The sequence below is a fragment of the Streptopelia decaocto genome (assembly GCF_964273445.1).
Source record: "Streptopelia decaocto genome assembly, chromosome: 14".
NCBI classification, from domain to species: domain Eukaryota; kingdom Metazoa; phylum Chordata; class Aves; order Columbiformes; family Columbidae; genus Streptopelia; species Streptopelia decaocto.
The window spans coordinates 15,239,286-15,259,554 of NC_138669.1; positions in this window are offsets into that span (position 1 = coordinate 15,239,286).

The window sequence follows — 20,269 nt, forward strand, 5'->3', positions numbered from 1 at the left end:
TATCTCACTAGGCCTCAGTTCTCAGGGACGACCAGCAAGATCCTCTCTTAAGGTCGGCCATAAGCAGAAGGGAAAAGGCAAAAGGGACGAGATCCTCGTGATCTCCCACTTTTATATGAAGTATTCATGTGAATGGAATGTTATACACAGTTGGTTAGTTTCTTAGTCACTTGTTTCTCGTTACCCCTCTTGCGAGATGTCCATCCATGCTTATCAATAAGTTTGCATTCCATTGCTATGTTTACCAAAACATGGGTCTGGTTCTCCAGGAAAATGCACTTAATATGAAGGCTTTAGCTGACAGGCAAATCCACTGAAAGAGAAACTTGTTTTTAACAAAACCAGGACAAAGTGTCACCGTTTTGTCGGGGATTTGGAACATTTCCTGAGAATTTCCAAAGTTTCCCTGGGATTTCCAAAATTTTTTCAAGGGAACTCCAAACATGTCAACATTGATTTTAAGAATCTCCACTGGAGTTTGAGAGATTTTGACGTGAAAGTGTCACCATTTTGTCGGGGATTTGGAACATTTCCTGAGAATTTCCAAAGTTTCCCCGGGATTTCCAAAATTTTTTCAAGGGAACTCCAAACATGTCAACATTGATTTTAAGAATCTCCAGTGGAGTTTGAGAGATTTTGACGTGAAAGTGTCACCATTTTGTCGGGGATTTGGAAAATTTCCGGAGAATTTCCAAAGTTTCCCCGGGATTTCCAAAATTTGGAAGAAAACTCCAAACATGTCAACATTGATTTTAAGAATCTCCACTGGAGTTTGAGAGATTTTGATGTGAAAGTGTCACCATTTTGTCGGGGATATGGAAAATTTCCTGAGAATTTCAAAAGTTTCCCCGGGATTTCCAAAATTTGGAAGGGAACTCCAAACATGTCAACATTGATTTTCAGAATCTCCACTGGAGTTTGAGAGATTTTCATGTGAAAGTGTCACCATTTTGTCGGGGATTTGGAAAAATTCCCGAGAATTTCCAAAGTTTCCACGGGATTTCCAAAATTTGGAAGGGAACTCCAAACATGTCAACATTGATTTTAAGAATCTCCACTGGAGTTTGAGAGATTTTGACGTGAAAGTGTCACCATTTTGTCGGGGATTTGGAACATTTCCGAAGAATTTCAAAAGATTTCCCGGGATTTCCAAAATTTGGAAGGGAACTCCAAACATGTCAACATTGATTTGAAGAATCTCCACTGGAGTTTAAGAGATTTTGATGTGAAAGTGTCACCATTTTGTCAGGGATTTGGAAAATTTCCTGAGAATTTCCAAAGTTTCCCTGGGATTTCCAAAATTTGGAAGGGAACTCCAAACATGTCAACATGTTGTTAAGAATCTCCACTGGAGTTTGAGAGATTTTGATGTGAAAGTGTCACCATTTTGTCGGGGATTTGGAAAATTTCCGAAGAATTTCCAAAGTTTCCCCGGGATTTCCAAAATTTGGAAGGGAACTCCAAACATGTCAACATTGATTTTCAGAATCTCCACTGGAGTTTGAGAGATTTTCACGTGAAAGTGTCACCATTTTGTCGGGGATTTGGAAAAATTCCCGAGAATTTCCAAAGTTTCCACGGGATTTCCAAAATTTGGAAGGGAACTCCAAACATGTCAACATTGATTTTAAGAATCTCCACTGGAGTTTAAGAGATTTTGACGTGAAAGTGTCACCATTTTGTCGGGGATTTGGAACATTTCCTGAGAATTTCCAAAGTTTCCCCAGGATTTCCAAAATTTGGAAGGGAACTCCAAACATGTCAACATTGATTTTCAGAATCTCCACTGGAGTTTGAGAGATTTTGACGTGAAAGTGTCACCATTTTGTCGGGGATTTGGAACATTTCCTGAGAATTTCCAAAGTTTCCCCAGGATTTCCAAAATTTGGAAGGGGACTCCAAACATGTCAACATTGATGTTGAGAATCTCCACTGGAGTTTTAGAGATTTTGACTTGAAAGTGTCACCATTTTGTCGGGGATTTGGAACATTTCCGAAGAATTTCAAAAGATTTCCCGGGATTTCCAAAATTTGGAAGGGAACTCCAAACATGTCAACATTGATTTGAAGAATCTCCACTGGAGTTTAAGAGATTTTGATGTGAAAGTGTCACCATTTTGTCAGGGATTTGGAAAATTTCCTGAGAATTTCCCAAGTTTCCCTGGGATTTCCAAAATTTAGAAGGGAACTCCAAACATGTCAACATGTTGTTAAGAATCTCCACTGGAGTTTGAGAGATTTTGATGTGAAAGTGTCACCATTTTGTCGGGGATTTGGAAAATTTCCGAAGAATTTCCAAAGTTTCCCCGGGATTTCCAAAATTTGGAAGGGAACTCCAAACATGTCAACATTGATTTTCAGAATCTCCACTGGAGTTTAAGAGATTTTGACGTGAAAGTGTCACCATGTTGTCGGGGATTTGGAACATTTCCTGAGAATTTCCAAAGTTTCCCCGGGATTTCCAAAATTTGGAAGGGAACTCCAAACATGTCAACATTGATGTTAAGAATCTCCACTGGAGTTTGAGACATTTTGACCTGAAAGTGTCACCATTTTGTCAGGGATTTGGAACATTTCCTGAGAATTTCCAAAGTTTCCCTGACATTTCTAAAATTTGGAAGGGAACTCCAAACATGTCAACATTGATTGTAAGAATCTCCACTGGAGTTTGAGACATTTTGACCTGAAAGTGTCACCATTTTGTCGGGGATTTGGAAAATTTCCTGAGAATTTCCAAAGTTTCCCCGGGATTTCCAAAATTAAGATGGGAACTCCAAACATGTCAACATTGATTTTGGGAATCTCCACTGGAGTTGGAGAGATTTTGACGTGAAAGTGTCACCATTTTGTTGGGGATTTGGAAAATTTCCTGAGAATTTCAAAAGTTTCCCCGGGATTTCCAAAATTTGGAAGGGAACTCCAAACATGTCAACATTGAGTTTAAAAATCTCCACTGGAGTTTGAGAGATTTTGACGTGGAAGTGTCACCATTTTGTCGGGGATTTGGAAAATTTCCTGAGAATTTCCAAAGTTTCCCCGTGATTTCCAAAATTTGGAAGGGAATTCCATACATGTCAACATTGATTTGAAGAATCTCCACTGGAGTTTAAGAGATTTTGACGTGAAAGTGTCACCATTTTGTCGGGGATTTGGAACATTTCCGAAGAATTTCAAAAGATTTCCCGGGATTTCCAAAATTTGGATGGGAACTCCAAACATGTCAACATTGATTTTAAGAATCTCCACTGGAGTTTAAGAGATTTTGATGTGAAAGTGTCACCATTTTGTCAGGGATTTGGAAAATTTCCTGAGAATTTCCAAAGTTTCCCTGGGATTTCCCAAATTTGGAAGGGAACTCCAAACATGTCAACATGTTGTTAAGAATCTCCACTGGAGTTTGAGAGATTTTGATGTGAAAGTGTCACCATTTTGTCGGGGATTTGGAGCATTTCCTGAGAATTTCAAAAGTTTCCCCGGGATTTCCAAAATTTGGAATGGAACTCCAAACATGTCAACATTGATGTTGAGAATCTCCACTGGAGTTTTAGAGATTTTGACGTGAAAGTGTCACCATTTTGTCGGGGATTTGGAAAATTTCCTGAGAATTTCCAAAGATTTCCCGGGATTTCCCAAATTTGGAAGGGAACTCCAAACATGTCAACATTGATTTTAAGAATCTCCACTGGAGTTTGAGAGATTTTGATGTGAAAGTGTAACAATTTTGTCGGGGATTTGGAAAAATTCCCGAGAATTTCCAAAGTTTCCCGGGATCTCCAAAATTTGGAAGGGAACTCCAAACATGTCAACATTGATTTTCAGAATCTCCACTGGAGTTTAAGAGATTTTGATGTGAAAGTGTCACCATTTTGTCGGGGATTTGGAAAATTTCCTGAGAAGTTCAAAAGTTTCCCCGGGATTTCCAAAATTTGGAAGGGAATTCCAAATATGTCAACATATGACATTAAGAATCTCCACTGGAGTTTGAGAGATTTTGATGTGAAAGTGTCACCATTTTGTCAGGGATTTGGAAAATTTCCTGAGAATTTCCCAAGTTTCCCTGGGATTTCCAAAATTTAGAAGGGAACTCCAAACATGTCAACATGTTGTTAAGAATCTCCACTGGAGTTTGAGAGATTTTGATGTGAAAGTGTCACCATTTTGTCGGGGATTTGGAAAATTTCCGAAGAATTTCCAAAGTTTCCCCGGGATTTCCAAAATTTGGAAGGGAACTCCAAACATGTCAACATTGATTTTCAGAATCTCCACTGGAGTTTGAGAGATTTTGACGTGAAAGTGTCACCATGTTGTCGGGGATTTGGAACATTTCCTGAGAATTTCCAAAGTTTCCCCGGGATTTCCAAAATTTGGAAGGGAACTCCAAACATGTCAACATTGATGTTAAGAATCTCCACTGGAGTTTGAGACATTTTGACCTGAAAGTGTCACCATTTTGTCAGGGATTTGGAACATTTCCTGAGAATTTCCAAAGTTTCCCTGACATTTCTAAAATTTGGAAGGGAACTCCAAACATGTCAACATTGATTGTAAGAATCTCCACTGGAGTTTGAGACATTTTGACCTGAAAGTGTCACCATTTTGTCGGGGATTTGGAAAATTTCCTGAGAATTTCCAAAGTTTCCCCGGGATTTCCAAAATTAAGATGGGAACTCCAAACATGTCAACATTGATTTTGGGAATCTCCACTGGAGTTGGAGAGATTTTGACGTGAAAGTGTCACCATTTTGTTGGGGATTTGGAAAATTTCCTGAGAATTTCAAAAGTTTCCCCGGGATTTCCAAAATTTGGAAGGGAACTCCAAACATGTCAACATTGAGTTTAAAAATCTCCACTGGAGTTTGAGAGATTTTGACGTGGAAGTGTCACCATTTTGTCGGGGATTTGGAAAATTTCCTGAGAATTTCCAAAGTTTCCCCGTGATTTCCAAAATTTGGAAGGGAATTCCATACATGTCAACATTGATTTGAAGAATCTCCACTGGAGTTTAAGAGATTTTGACGTGAAAGTGTCACCATTTTGTCGGGGATTTGGAACATTTCCGAAGAATTTCAAAAGATTTCCCGGGATTTCCAAAATTTGGATGGGAACTCCAAACATGTCAACATTGATTTTAAGAATCTCCACTGGAGTTTAAGAGATTTTGATGTGAAAGTGTCACCATTTTGTCAGGGATTTGGAAAATTTCCTGAGAATTTCCAAAGTTTCCCTGGGATTTCCCAAATTTTGAAGGGAACTCCAAACATGTCAACATGTTGTTAAGAATCTCCACTGGAGTTTGAGAGATTTTGATGTGAAAGTGTCACCATTTTGTCGGGGATTTGGAGCATTTCCTGAGAATTTCAAAAGTTTCCCCGGGATTTCCAAAATTTGGAATGGAACTCCAAACATGTCAACATTGATGTTGAGAATCTCCACTGGAGTTTTAGAGATTTTGACGTGAAAGTGTCACCATTTTGTCGGGGATTTGGAAAATTTCCTGAGAATTTCCAAAGATTTCCCGGGATTTCCAAAATTTGGAAGGGAACTCCAAACATGTCAACATTGATTTTCAGAATCTCCACTGGAGTTTTAGAGATTTTGACATGAAAGTGTCACCATTTTGTCGGGGATTTGGAACATTTCCTGAGAATTTCCAAAGTTTCCCCGGCATTTCCAAAATTTGGAAGGGAACTCCAAACATGTCAAGATTGATTTTAAGAATCTCCACTGGAGTTTGAGAGATTTTGATGTGAAAGTGTAACAATTTTGTCGGGGATTTGGAAAAATTCCCGAGAATTTCCAAAGTTTCCCGGGATCTCCAAAATTTGGAAGGGAACTCCAAACATGTCAACATTGATTTTCAGAATCTCCACTGGAGTTTAAGAGATTTTGATGTGAAAGTGTCACCATTTTGTCGGGGATTTGGAAAATTTCCTGAGAAGTTCAAAAGTTTCCCCGGGATTTCCAAAATTTGGAAGGGAATTCCAAATATGTCAACATATGACATTAAGAATCTCCACTGGAGTTTGAGAGATTTTGATGTGAAAGTGTCACCATTTTGTCAGGGATTTGGAAAATTTCCTGAGAATTTCCCAAGTTTCCCTGGGATTTCCAAAATTTAGAAGGGAACTCCAAACATGTCAACATGTTGTTAAGAATCTCCACTGGAGTTTGAGAGATTTTGATGTGAAAGTGTCACCATTTTGTCGGGGATTTGGAAAATTTCCGAAGAATTTCCAAAGTTTCCCCGGGATTTCCAAAATTTGGAAGGGAACTCCAAACATGTCAACATTGATTTTCAGAATCTCCACTGGAGTTTGAGAGATTTTGACGTGAAAGTGTCACCATGTTGTCGGGGATTTGGAACATTTCCTGAGAATTTCCAAAGTTTCCCCGGGATTTCCAAAATTTGGAAGGGAACTCCAAACATGTCAACATTGATGTTAAGAATCTCCACTGGAGTTTGAGACATTTTGACCTGAAAGTGTCACCATTTTGTCAGGGATTTGGAACATTTCCTGAGAATTTCCAAAGTTTCCCTGACATTTCTAAAATTTGGAAGGGAACTCCAAACATGTCAACATTGATTGTAAGAATCTCCACTGGAGTTTGAGACATTTTGACCTGAAAGTGTCACCATTTTGTCGGGGATTTGGAAAATTTCCTGAGAATTTCCAAAGTTTCCCCGGGATTTCCAAAATTAAGATGGGAACTCCAAACATGTCAACATTGATTTTGGGAATCTCCACTGGAGTTGGAGAGATTTTGACGTGAAAGTGTCACCATTTTGTTGGGGATTTGGAAAATTTCCTGAGAATTTCAAAAGTTTCCCCGGGATTTCCAAAATTTGGAAGGGAACTCCAAACATGTCAACATTGAGTTTAAAAATCTCCACTGGAGTTTGAGAGATTTTGACGTGGAAGTGTCACCATTTTGTCGGGGATTTGGAAAATTTCCTGAGAATTTCCAAAGTTTCCCCGTGATTTCCAAAATTTGGAAGGGAATTCCATACATGTCAACATTGATTTGAAGAATCTCCACTGGAGTTTAAGAGATTTTGACGTGAAAGTGTCACCATTTTGTCGGGGATTTGGAACATTTCCGAAGAATTTCAAAAGATTTCCCGGGATTTCCAAAATTTGGATGGGAACTCCAAACATGTCAACATTGATTTTAAGAATCTCCACTGGAGTTTAAGAGATTTTGATGTGAAAGTGTCACCATTTTGTCAGGGATTTGGAAAATTTCCTGAGAATTTCCAAAGTTTCCCTGGGATTTCCCAAATTTTGAAGGGAACTCCAAACATGTCAACATGTTGTTAAGAATCTCCACTGGAGTTTGAGAGATTTTGATGTGAAAGTGTCACCATTTTGTCGGGGATTTGGAGCATTTCCTGAGAATTTCAAAAGTTTCCCCGGGATTTCCAAAATTTGGAATGGAACTCCAAACATGTCAACATTGATGTTGAGAATCTCCACTGGAGTTTTAGAGATTTTGATGTGAAAGTGTCACCATTTTGTCGGGGATTTGGAAAATTTCCTGAGAATTTCCAAAGATTTCCCGGGATTTCCAAAATTTGGAAGGGAACTCCAAACATGTCAACATTGATTTTCAGAATCTCCACTGGAGTTTTAGAGATTTTGACATGAAAGTGTCACCATTTTGTCGGGGATTTGGAACATTTCCTGAGAATTTCCAAAGTTTCCCCGGCATTTCCAAAATTTGGAAGGGAACTCCAAACATGTCAACATTGATTTTAAGAATCTCCACTGGAGTTTGAGAGATTTTGATGTGAAAGTGTAACAATTTTGTCGGGGATTTGGAAAAATTCCCGAGAATTTCCAAAGTTTCCCGGGATCTCCAAAATTTGGAAGGGAACTCCAAACATGTCAACATTGATTTTCAGAATCTCCACTGGAGTTTGAGACATTTTGATGTGAAAGTGTCACCATTTTGTCGGGGATTTGGAAAATTTCCTGAGAAGTTCAAAAGTTTCCCCGGGTTTTTCAAAATTTGGAAGGGAATTCCAAATATGTCAACATATGACATTAAGAATCTCCACTGGAGTTTGAGAGATTTTGATGTGAAAGTGTCACAGTTTTGTCGGGGATTTGGAAAAATTCCCGAGAATTTCCAAAGTTTCCACGGGATTTCCAAAATTTGGAAGGGAAGTCCAAACATGTCAACATTGATTTTCAGAATCTCCACTGGAGTTTAAGAGATTTTGATGTGAAAGTGTCACCATTTTGTCGGGGATTTGGAAAATTTCCTGAGAATTTCCAAAGTTTCCCCGGGATTTCCAAAATTTGGAAGGGAATTGCAAATATGTCAACATATGACATTAAGAATCTCCACTGGAGTTTGAGAGATTTTGATGTGAAAGTATCACAATTTTGTCGGGGATTTGGAACATTTCCTGAGAATTTCCAAAGTTTCCCCGGCATTTCCAAAATTTTCAAGGGAACTCCAAACATGTCAACATTGATTTGAAGAATCTCCACTGGAGTTTGAGAGATTTTGACGTGAAAGTGTCATCATTTTGTCAGGGATTTGAAAAATTTCCTGAGAATTTCCAAAGTTTCCCTGGGATTTCCAAAATTTGGAAGGGAACTCCATACATGTCAACATTGATTTTCAGAATCTCCACTGGAGTTTTAGAGATTTTGACGTGAAAGTGTCACCATTTTGTCGGGGATTTGGAACATTTCCTGAGAATTTCCAAAGTTTCCCCCGGATTTCCAAAATTTGGAAGGGAACTCCAAACATGTCAACATTGATTTTAAGAATCTCCACTGGAGTTTAAGAGATTTTGACGTGAAAGTGTCACCATTTTGTCGGGGATTTGGAACATTTCCTGAGAATTTCCAAAGTTTCCCCGGGATTTCCAAAATTTGGAAGGGAACTCCAAACATGTCAACATGTTGTTAAGAATCTCCACTGGAGTTTGAGAGATTTTGATGTGAAAGTGTCACAATTTTGTCGGGGATTTGGAAAAATTCCCGAGAATTTCCAAAGTTTCCCCGTGATTTCCAAAATTTGGAAGGGAAGTCCAAACATGTCAACATTGATTTTCAGGATCTCCACTGGAGTTTAAGAGATTTTAACGTGAAAGTGTCACCATTTTGTCGGGGATTTGGAACATTTCCTGAGAATTTCCAAAGTTTCCCTGGGATTTCCAAAATTTGGAAAGGAATTCCAAACATGTCAACATTGATTTTCAGAATCTCCACTGGAGTTTGAGAGATTTTGATGTGAAAGTATCACAATTTTTTCGGGGATTTGGAAAATTTCCTGAGAATTTCCAAAGTTTCCCCGGCATTTCCAAAATTTTCAAGGGAACACCAAACATGTCAACATTGATTTGAAGAATCTCCACTGGAGTTTGAGAGATTTTGACGTGAAAGTGTCATCATTTTGTCGGGGATTTGAAAAATTTCCTGAGAATTTCCAAAGTTTCCCCGGGATTTCCAAAATTTGGAAGGGAACTCCAAACATGTCAACATTGATTTTAAGAATCTCCACTGGAGTTTGAGAGATTTTGACGTGAAAGTGTCACCATTTTGTCGAGGATACGGAACATTTCCTGAGAATTTCCAAAGTTTTCCCAGGATTTCCAAAATTAGGAAGGGGACTCCAAACATGTCAATATTGATTTTAAGAATCTCCACTGGAGTTTGAGAGATTTTGACGTGAAAGTGTCACCATTTTGTCAGGGATTTGGAACATTTCCTGAGAATTTCCAAAGTTTCCCCAGGATTTCCAAAATTTGGAAGGGAAGTCCAAACATGTCAACATTGATTTTCAGGATCTCCACTGGAGTTTAAGAGATTTTGATGTGAAAGTGTCACCATTTTGTCGGGGATTTGGAAAATTTCCTGAGAATTTCCAAAGTTTCCCCGGGATTTCCAAAATTAAGAAGGGAACTCCAAACATGTCAACATTGATTTTCAGAATCTCCAGTGGAGTTTGAGAGATTTTGACATCAAAGTGTCACCATTTCGTTGGGGATGTGGAAAATTTCCTGGGAATTTCAAAAGTTTCCCCGGGATTTCCAAAATTTGGAAGGGAACTCCAAACATGTCAACATTGATTTTAAAAATCTCCACTGGAGTCTGAGAGATTTTGACGTGGAAGTGTCACCATTTTGTCGGGGATTTGGAAAATTTCCTGAGAATTTCCAAAGTTTCCCCGGGATTTCCAAAATTTGGAAGGGAATTCCATACATGTCAACATTGATTTTAAGAATCTCCACTGGAGTTTGAGAGATTTTGACGTGAAAGTGTCACCATTTTGTCGGGGATTTGGAAAATTTCCTGAGAAGTTCAAAAGTTTCCCCGGGATTTCCAAAATTTGGAAGGGAATTCCAAACATGTCAACATATGATATTAAGAATCTCCACTGGAGTTTGAGAGATTTTGATGTGAAAGTATCACAATTTTGTCGGGGATTTGGAACATTTCCTGAGAATTTCCAAAGTTTCCCCGGCATTTCCAAAATTTGGAAGGGAACTCCAAACATGTCAACATTGATTTTCAGAATCTCCACTGGAGTTTGAGATATTTTGACGTGAAAGTGTCACCATGTTGTCGGGGATTTGGAACATTTCCTGAGAATTTCCAAAGTTTCCCAGGAATTTCCAAAATTTGGAAGGGAACTCCAAACATGTCAACATTGATTTTAAGAATCTCCACTGGAGTTTGAGAGATTTTGATGTGAAAGTGTAACAATTTTGTCGGGGATTTGGAAAAATTCCCGAGAATTTCCAAAGTTTCCCGGGATCTCCAAAATTTGGAAGGGAACTCCAAACATGTCAACATTGATTTTCAGAATCTCCACTGGAGTTTAAGAGATTTTGATGTGAAAGTGTCACCATTTTGTCGGGGATTTGGAAAATTTCCTGAGAAGTTCAAAAGTTTCCCCGGGATTTCCAAAATTTGGAAGGGAATTCCAAATATGTCAACATATGACATTAAGAATCTCCACTGGAGTTTGAGAGATTTTGATGTGAAAGTGTCACCATTTTGTCAGGGATTTGGAAAATTTCCTGAGAATTTCCCAAGTTTCCCTGGGATTTCCAAAATTTAGAAGGGAACTCCAAACATGTCAACATGTTGTTAAGAATCTCCACTGGAGTTTGAGAGATTTTGATGTGAAAGTGTCACCATTTTGTCGGGGATTTGGAAAATTTCCGAAGAATTTCCAAAGTTTCCCCGGGATTTCCAAAATTTGGAAGGGAACTCCAAACATGTCAACATTGATTTTCAGAATCTCCACTGGAGTTTGAGAGATTTTGACGTGAAAGTGTCACCATGTTGTCGGGGATTTGGAACATTTCCTGAGAATTTCCAAAGTTTCCCCGGGATTTCCAAAATTTGGAAGGGAACTCCAAACATGTCAACATTGATGTTAAGAATCTCCACTGGAGTTTGAGACATTTTGACCTGAAAGTGTCACCATTTTGTCAGGGATTTGGAACATTTCCTGAGAATTTCCAAAGTTTCCCTGACATTTCTAAAATTTGGAAGGGAACTCCAAACATGTCAACATTGATTGTAAGAATCTCCACTGGAGTTTGAGACATTTTGACCTGAAAGTGTCACCATTTTGTCGGGGATTTGGAAAATTTCCTGAGAATTTCCAAAGTTTCCCCGGGATTTCCAAAATTAAGATGGGAACTCCAAACATGTCAACATTGATTTTGGGAATCTCCACTGGAGTTGGAGAGATTTTGACGTGAAAGTGTCACCATTTTGTTGGGGATTTGGAAAATTTCCTGAGAATTTCAAAAGTTTCCCCGGGATTTCCAAAATTTGGAAGGGAACTGCAAACATGTCAACATTGAGTTTAAAAATCTCCACTGGAGTTTGAGAGATTTTGACGTGGAAGTGTCACCATTTTGTCGGGGATTTGGAAAATTTCCTGAGAATTTCCAAAGTTTCCCCGTGATTTCCAAAATTTGGAAGGGAATTCCATACATGTCAACATTGATTTGAAGAATCTCCACTGGAGTTTAAGAGATTTTGACGTGAAAGTGTCACCATTTTGTCGGGGATTTGGAACATTTCCGAAGAATTTCAAAAGATTTCCCGGGATTTCCAAAATTTGGATGGGAACTCCAAACATGTCAACATTGATTTTAAGAATCTCCACTGGAGTTTAAGAGATTTTGATGTGAAAGTGTCACCATTTTGTCAGGGATTTGGAAAATTTCCTGAGAATTTCCAAAGTTTCCCTGGGATTTCCCAAATTTTGAAGGGAACTCCAAACATGTCAACATGTTGTTAAGAATCTCCACTGGAGTTTGAGAGATTTTGATGTGAAAGTGTCACCATTTTGTCGGGGATTTGGAGCATTTCCTGAGAATTTCAAAAGTTTCCCCGGGATTTCCAAAATTTGGAATGGAACTCCAAACATGTCAACATTGATGTTGAGAATCTCCACTGGAGTTTTAGAGATTTTGACGTGAAAGTGTCACCATTTTGTCGGGGATTTGGAAAATTTCCTGAGAATTTCCAAAGATTTCCCGGGATTTCCAAAATTTGGAAGGGAACTCCAAACATGTCAACATTGATTTTCAGAATCTCCACTGGAGTTTTGGAGATTTTGACATGAAAGTGTCACCATTTTGTCGGGGATTTGGAACATTTCCTGAGAATTTCCAAAGTTTCCCCGGCATTTCCAAAATTTGGAAGGGAACTCCAAACATGTCAACATTGATTTTAAGAATCTCCACTGGAGTTTGAGAGATTTTGATGTGAAAGTGTAACAATTTTGTCGGGGATTTGGAAAAATTCCCGAGAATTTCCAAAGTTTCCCGGGATCTCCAAAATTTGGAAGGGAACTCCAAACATGTCAACATTGATTTTCAGAATCTCCACTGGAGTTTAAGAGATTTTGATGTGAAAGTGTCACCATTTTGTCGGGGATTTGGAAAATTTCCTGAGAAGTTCAAAAGTTTCCCCGGGTTTTCCAAAATTTGGAAGGGAATTCCAAATATGTCAACATATGACATTAAGAATCTCCACTGGAGTTTGAGAGATTTTGATGTGAAAGTGTCACAGTTTTGTCGGGGATTTGGAAAAATTCCCGAGAATTTCCAAAGTTTCCACGGGATTTCCAAAATTTGGAAGGGAAGTCCAAACATGTCAACATTGATTTTCAGAATCTCCACTGGAGTTTAAGAGATTTTGATGTGAAAGTGTCACCATTTTGTCGGGGATTTGGAAAATTTCCTGAGAATTTCCAAAGTTTCCCCGGGATTTCCAAAATTTGGAAGGGAATTGCAAATATGTCAACATATGACATTAAGAATCTCCACTGGAGTTTGAGAGATTTTGATGTGAAAGTATCACAATTTTGTCGGGGATTTGGAACATTTCCTGAGAATTTCCAAAGTTTCCCCGGCATTTCCAAAATTTTCAAGGGAACTCCAAACATGTCAACATTGATTTGAAGAATCTCCACTGGAGTTTGAGAGATTTTGACGTGAAAGTGTCATCATTTTGTCAGGGATTTGAAAAATTTCCTGAGAATTTCCAAAGTTTCCCTGGGATTTCCAAAATTTGGAAGGGAACTCCATACATGTCAACATTGATTTTCAGAATCTCCACTGGAGTTTTAGAGATTTTGACGTGAAAGTGTCACCATTTTGTCGGGGATTTGGAACATTTCCTGAGAATTTCCAAAGTTTCCCCCGGATTTCCAAAATTTGGAAGGGAACTCCAAACATGTCAACATTGATTTTAAGAATCTCCACTGGAGTTTAAGAGATTTTGACGTGAAAGTGTCACCATTTTGTCGGGGATTTGGAACATTTCCTGAGAATTTCCAAAGTTTCCCCGGGATTTCCAAAATTTGGAAGGGAACTCCAAACATGTCAACATTGATTTTAAGAATCTCCACTGGAGTTTGAGAGATTTTGATGTGAAAGTGTCACAATTTTGTCGGGGATTTGGAAAAATTCCCGAGAATTTCCAAAGTTTCCCCGTGATTTCCAAAATTTGGAAGGGAAGTCCAAACATGTCAACATTGATTTTCAGGATCTCCACTGGAGTTTAAGAGATTTTAACGTGAAAGTGTCACCATTTTGTCGGGGATTTGGAACATTTCCTGAGAATTTCCAAAGTTTCCCTGGGATTTCCAAAATTTGGAAAGGAATTCCAAACATGTCAACATTGATTTTCAGAATCTCCACTGGAGTTTGAGAGATTTTGATGTGAAAGTATCACAATTTTTTCGGGGATTTGGAAAATTTCCTGAGAATTTCCAAAGTTTCCCCGGCATTTCCAAAATTTTCAAGGGAACACCAAACATGTCAACATTGATTTGAAGAATCTCCACTGGAGTTTGAGAGATTTTGACGTGAAAGTGTCATCATTTTGTCGGGGATTTGAAAAATTTCCTGAGAATTTCCAAAGTTTCCCCGGGATTTCCAAAATTTGGAAGGGAACTCCAAACATGTCAACATTGATTTTAAGAATCTCCACTGGAGTTTGAGAGATTTTGACGTGAAAGTGTCACCATTTTGTCGAGGATACGGAACATTTCCTGAGAATTTCCAAAGTTTTCCCAGGATTTCCAAAATTAGGAAGGGGACTCCAAACATGTCAATATTGATTTTAAGAATCTCCACTGGAGTTTGAGAGATTTTGACGTGAAAGTGTCACCATTTTGTCAGGGATTTGGAACATTTCCTGAGAATTTCCAAAGTTTCCCCAGGATTTCCAAAATTTGGAAGGGAAGTCCAAACATGTCAACATTGATTTTCAGGATCTCCACTGGAGTTTAAGAGATTTTGATGTGAAAGTGTCACCATTTTGTCGGGGATTTGGAAAATTTCCTGAGAATTTCCAAAGTTTCCCCGGGATTTCCAAAATTAAGAAGGGAACTCCAAACATGTCAACATTGATTTTCAGAATCTCCAGTGGAGTTTGAGAGATTTTGACATCAAAGTGTCACCATTTCGTTGGGGATGTGGAAAATTTCCTGGGAATTTCAAAAGTTTCCCCGGGATTTCCAAAATTTGGAAGGGAACTCCAAACATGTCAACATTGATTTTAAAAATCTCCACTGGAGTCTGAGAGATTTTGACGTGGAAGTGTCACCATTTTGTCGGGGATTTGGAAAATTTCCTGAGAATTTCCAAAGTTTCCCCGGGATTTCCAAAATTTGGAAGGGAATTCCATACATGTCAACATTGATTTTAAGAATCTCCACTGGAGTTTGAGAGATTTTGACGTGAAAGTGTCACCATTTTGTCGGGGATTTGGAAAATTTCCTGAGAAGTTCAAAAGTTTCCCCGGGATTTCCAAAATTTGGAAGGGAATTCCAAACATGTCAACATATGATATTAAGAATCTCCACTGGAGTTTGAGAGATTTTGATGTGAAAGTATCACCATTTTGTCGGGGATTTGGAACATTTCCTGAGAATTTCCAAAGTTTCCCCGGCATTTCCAAAATTTGGAAGGGAACTCCAAACATGTCAACATTGATTTTCAGAATCTCCACTGGAGTTTGAGATATTTTGACGTGAAAGTGTCACCATGTTGTCGGGGATTTGGAACATTTCCTGAGAATTTCCAAAGTTTCCCAGGAATTTCCAAAATTTGGAAGGGAACTCCAAACATGTCAACATTGATTTTAAGAATCTCCACTGGAGTTTGAGACATTTTGACGTGAAAGTGTCACCATTTTGTCGGGGATTTGGAACATTTCCTGAGAATTTCCAAAGTTTCCCTGACATTTCTAAAATTTGGAAGGGAACTGCAAACATGTCAACATTGATTGTAAGAATCTCCACTGGAGTTTGAGACATTTTGACCTGAAAGTGTCACCATTTTGTCGGGGATTTGGAAAATTTCCGGAGAATTTCCAAAGTTTCCCCCGGATTTCCAAAATTAAGATGGGAACTCCAAACATGTCAACATTGATTTTCAGAATCTCCACTGGAGTTTAAGAGATTTTGATGTGAAAGTGTCACCATTTTGTCGGGGATTTGGAAAATTTCCTGAGAATTTCCAAAGTTTCCCCGGGATTTCCAAAATTTGGAAGGGAACTCCAAACATGTCAACATTGATTTTAAGAATCTCCACTGGAGTTTGAGAGATTTTGATGTGAAAGTGTCACAATTTTGTCGGGGATTTGGAAAAATTCCCGAGAATTTCCAAAGTTTCCCCGTGATTTCCAAAATTTGGAAGGGAAGTCCAAACATGTCAACATTGATTTTCAGGATCTCCACTGGAGTTTAAGAGATTTTAACGTGAAAGTGTCACCATTTTGTCGGGGATTTGGAACATTTCCTGAGAATTTCCAAAGTTTCCCTGGGATTTCCGAAATTTGGAAGGGAATTCCAAACATGTCAACATTGATTTTCAGAATCTCCACTGGAGTTTGAGAGATTTTGATGTGAAAGTATCACAATTTTTTCGGGGATTTGGAAAATTTCCTGAGAATTTCCAAAGTTTCCCCGGCATTTCCAAAATTTTCAAGGGAACACCAAACATGTCAACATTGATTTGAAGAATCTCCACTGGAGTTTGAGAGATTTTGACGTGAAAGTGTCATCATTTTGTCGGGGATTTGAAAAATTTCCTGAGAATTTCCAAAGTTTCCCCGGGATTTCCAAAATTTGGAAGGGAACTCCAAACATGTCAACATTGATTTTAAGAATCTCCACTGGAGTTTGAGACATTTTGACGTGAAAGTGTCACCATTTTGTCGAGGATACGGAACATTTCCTGAGAATTTCCAAAGTTTTCCCAGGATTTCCAAAATTAGGAAGGGGACTCCAAACATGTCAATATTGATTTTAAGAATCTCCACTGGAGTTTGAGAGATTTTGACGTGAAAGTGTCACCATTTTGTCAGGGATTTGGAACATTTCCTGAGAATTTCCAAAGTTTCCCCAGGATTTCCAAAATTTGGAAGGGAAGTCCAAACATGTCAACATTGATTTTCAGGATCTCCACTGGAGTTTAAGAGATTTTGATGTGAAAGTGTCACCATTTTGTCGGGGATTTGGAAAATTTCCTGAGAATTTCCAAAGTTTCCCCGGGATTTCCAAAATTAAGAAGGGAACTCCAAACATGTCAACATTGATTTTCAGAATCTCCAGTGGAGTTTGAGAGATTTTGACGTCAAAGTGTCACCATTTCGTTGGGGATGTGGAAAATTTCCTGGGAATTTCAAAAGTTTCCCCGGGATTTCCAAAATTTGGAAGGGAACTCCAAACATGTCAACATTGATTTTAAAAATCTCCACTGGAGTCTGAGAGATTTTGACGTGGAAGTGTCACCATTTTGTCGGGGATTTGGAAAATTTCCTGAGAATTTCCAAAGTTTCCCCGGGATTTCCAAAATTTGGAAGGGAATTCCATACATGTCAACATTGATTTTAAGAATCTCCACTGGAGTTTGAGAGATTTTGACGTGAAAGTGTCACCATTTTGTCGGGGATTTGGAAAATTTCCTGAGAAGTTCAAAAGTTTCCCCGGGATTTCCAAAATTTGGAAGGGAATTCCAAACATGTCAACATATGATATTAAGAATCTCCACTGGAGTTTGAGAGATTTTGATGTGAAAGTGTCACTATTTTGTCGGGGATTTGGAAAAATTCCCGAGAATTTCCAAAGTTTCCACGGGATTTCCAAAATTTGGAAGGGAACTCCAAACATGTCAACATTGATTTTCAGAATCTCCACTGGAGTTTAAGAGATTTTGATGTGAAAGTGTCACCATTTTGTCGGGGATTTGGAAAATTTCCTGAGAATTTCCAAAGTTTCCCCGGGATTTCCAAAATTTGGAAGGGAATTCCAAACATGTCAACATTGATTTTCAGAATCTCCACTGGAGTTTAAGAGATTTTGACGTGAAAGTGTCACCGTTTTGTCGGGGATTTGGAACATTTCCTGAGAATTTCCAAAGTTTCCCTGGGATTTCCAAAATTTGGAAGGGAACTCCAAACATGTCAACATTGATTTTAAGAATCTCCACTGGAGTTTTAGAGATTTTGACGTCAAAGTGTCACAATTTTGTCGGGGATTTGGAAAATTTCCTGAGAATTTCCAAAGTTTCCCCGGGATTTCCAAAATTTGGAAGGGAATTCTAAATATGTCAACATATGATATTAAGAATCTCCACTGGAGTTTGAGACATTTTTATGTGAAAGTGTCACCATTTTGTCGGGGATTTGGAACATTCCCTGAGAATTTCCAAAGTTTTTCAGGGATTTCCCAAATTTTGGAAGGGAACTCCAAACATGTCAACATTGATTTTAAGAATCTCCACTGGAGTCTGAGACATTTTGACGTGAAAGTGTCACCATTTTGTCGGGGATTTGGAACATTTCCTGACAATTTCCAAAGTTTTTCCGGGATTTCCCAAATTTTGAAGGGAACTCCAAACATGTCAACATTGATTTTAAGAATCTCCACTGGCGTTTGAGAGATTTTGTCGTGAAAGTGTCACCATTTTGTTGGGGATTTGGAACATTCCCTGAGAATTTCCAAAGTTTCCCCGGGATTTCCCAAATTTTGAAGGGAACTCCAAACATGTCAACATTGGTTTTGAGAATTTCCACAGGAGTTTGAGAGATTTTGACGTGAAAGTGTTACCATTTTGTCAGGGATTTGGAAAATGCCTTGACAATTTCCAAAGATTTTCCGGGATTTCCCAAATTTTGAAGGGAACTCCAAACATGTCAACATTGATTTTAAGAATCTCCACTGGAGTTTGAGACATTTTGACGTGAAAGTGTCACCATTTTGTCGGGGATTTGGAACATTCCCTGAGAATTTCCAAAGTTTCCCCGGGATTTCCCAAATTTTGAAGGAAACTCCAAACATGTCAACATTGGTTATGAGAATTTCCACAGGAGTTTGAGAGATTTTTACATGAAAGTGTTACCATTTTGTCAGGGATTTGGAAAATGCCTTGACAATTTCCAAAGTTTTTCAGGGATTTCCCAAATTTTGAAGGGAACTCCAAACATGTCAACATTGATTTTAAGAATCTCCACTGGAGTTTGAGAGATTTCGACGTGAATTTCACCATTTTGTCGGGGATTTGGAACATCTCCTGACAATTTCCAAAGTTTCCCCAGGATTTCCCAAATTTTGAAGGGAACTCCAAACATGTCAACATTGATTTGAAGAATCTCACTGGAGTTTGAGAGATTTTGACGTGAAAGTGTCACCATTTTGTCAGGGAGTTGGAACATTCCCTGAGAATTTCCAAAGTTTCCTCGGGATTTCCCAAATTTTGAAGGGAACTCCAAACATGTCAACATTGATTTGAAGAATCTCCACCGGAGTTTGAGACATTTTGACGTGAAAGTGTCACAGTTTTGTCGGGGATTTGGAACATTTCCTGAGAATTTCCAAAGTTTCCCCGGGATTTCCCAAATTTTGAAGTGAACTCCAAACATGTCAACATTGATTTTCAGAATCTCCACTGGAGTTTAAGAGATTTTGACGTGAAAGTGTCACCGTTTTGTCGGGGATTTGGAACATTTCCTGAGAATTTCCAAAGTTTCCCTGGGATTTCCAAAATTTGGAAGGGAACTCCAAACATGTCAACATTGATTTTAAGAATCTCCACTGGAGTTTTAGAGATTTTGACGTCAAAGTGTCACAATTTTGTCGGGGATTTGGAAAATTTCCTGAGAATTTCCAAAGTTTCCCCGGGATTTCCAAAATTTGGAAGGGAATTCTAAATATGTCAACATATGATATTAAGAATCTCCACTGGAGTTTGAGACATTTTTATGTGAAAGTGTCACCATTTTGTCGGGGATTTGGAACATTCCCTGAGAATTTCCAAAGTTTTTCAGGGATTTCCCAAATTTTGGAAGGGAACTCCAAACATGTCAACATTGATTTTAAGAATCTCCACTGGAGTCTGAGACATTTTGACGTGAAAGTGTCACCATTTTGTCGGGGATTTGGAACATTTCCTGACAATTTCCAAAGTTTTTCCGGGATTTCCCAAATTTTGAAGGGAACTCCAAACATGTCAACATTGATTTTAAGAATCTCCACTGGCGTTTGAGAGATTTTGTCGTGAAAGTGTCACCATTTTGTTGGGGATTTGGAACATTCCCTGAGAATTTCCAAAGTTTCCCCGGGATTTCCCAAATTTTGAAGGGAACTCCAAACATGTCAACATTGGTTTTGAGAATTTCCACAGGAGTTTGAGAGATTTTGACGTGAAAGTGTTACCATTTTGTCAGGGATTTGGAAAATGCCTTGACAATTTCCAAAGATTTTCCGGGAT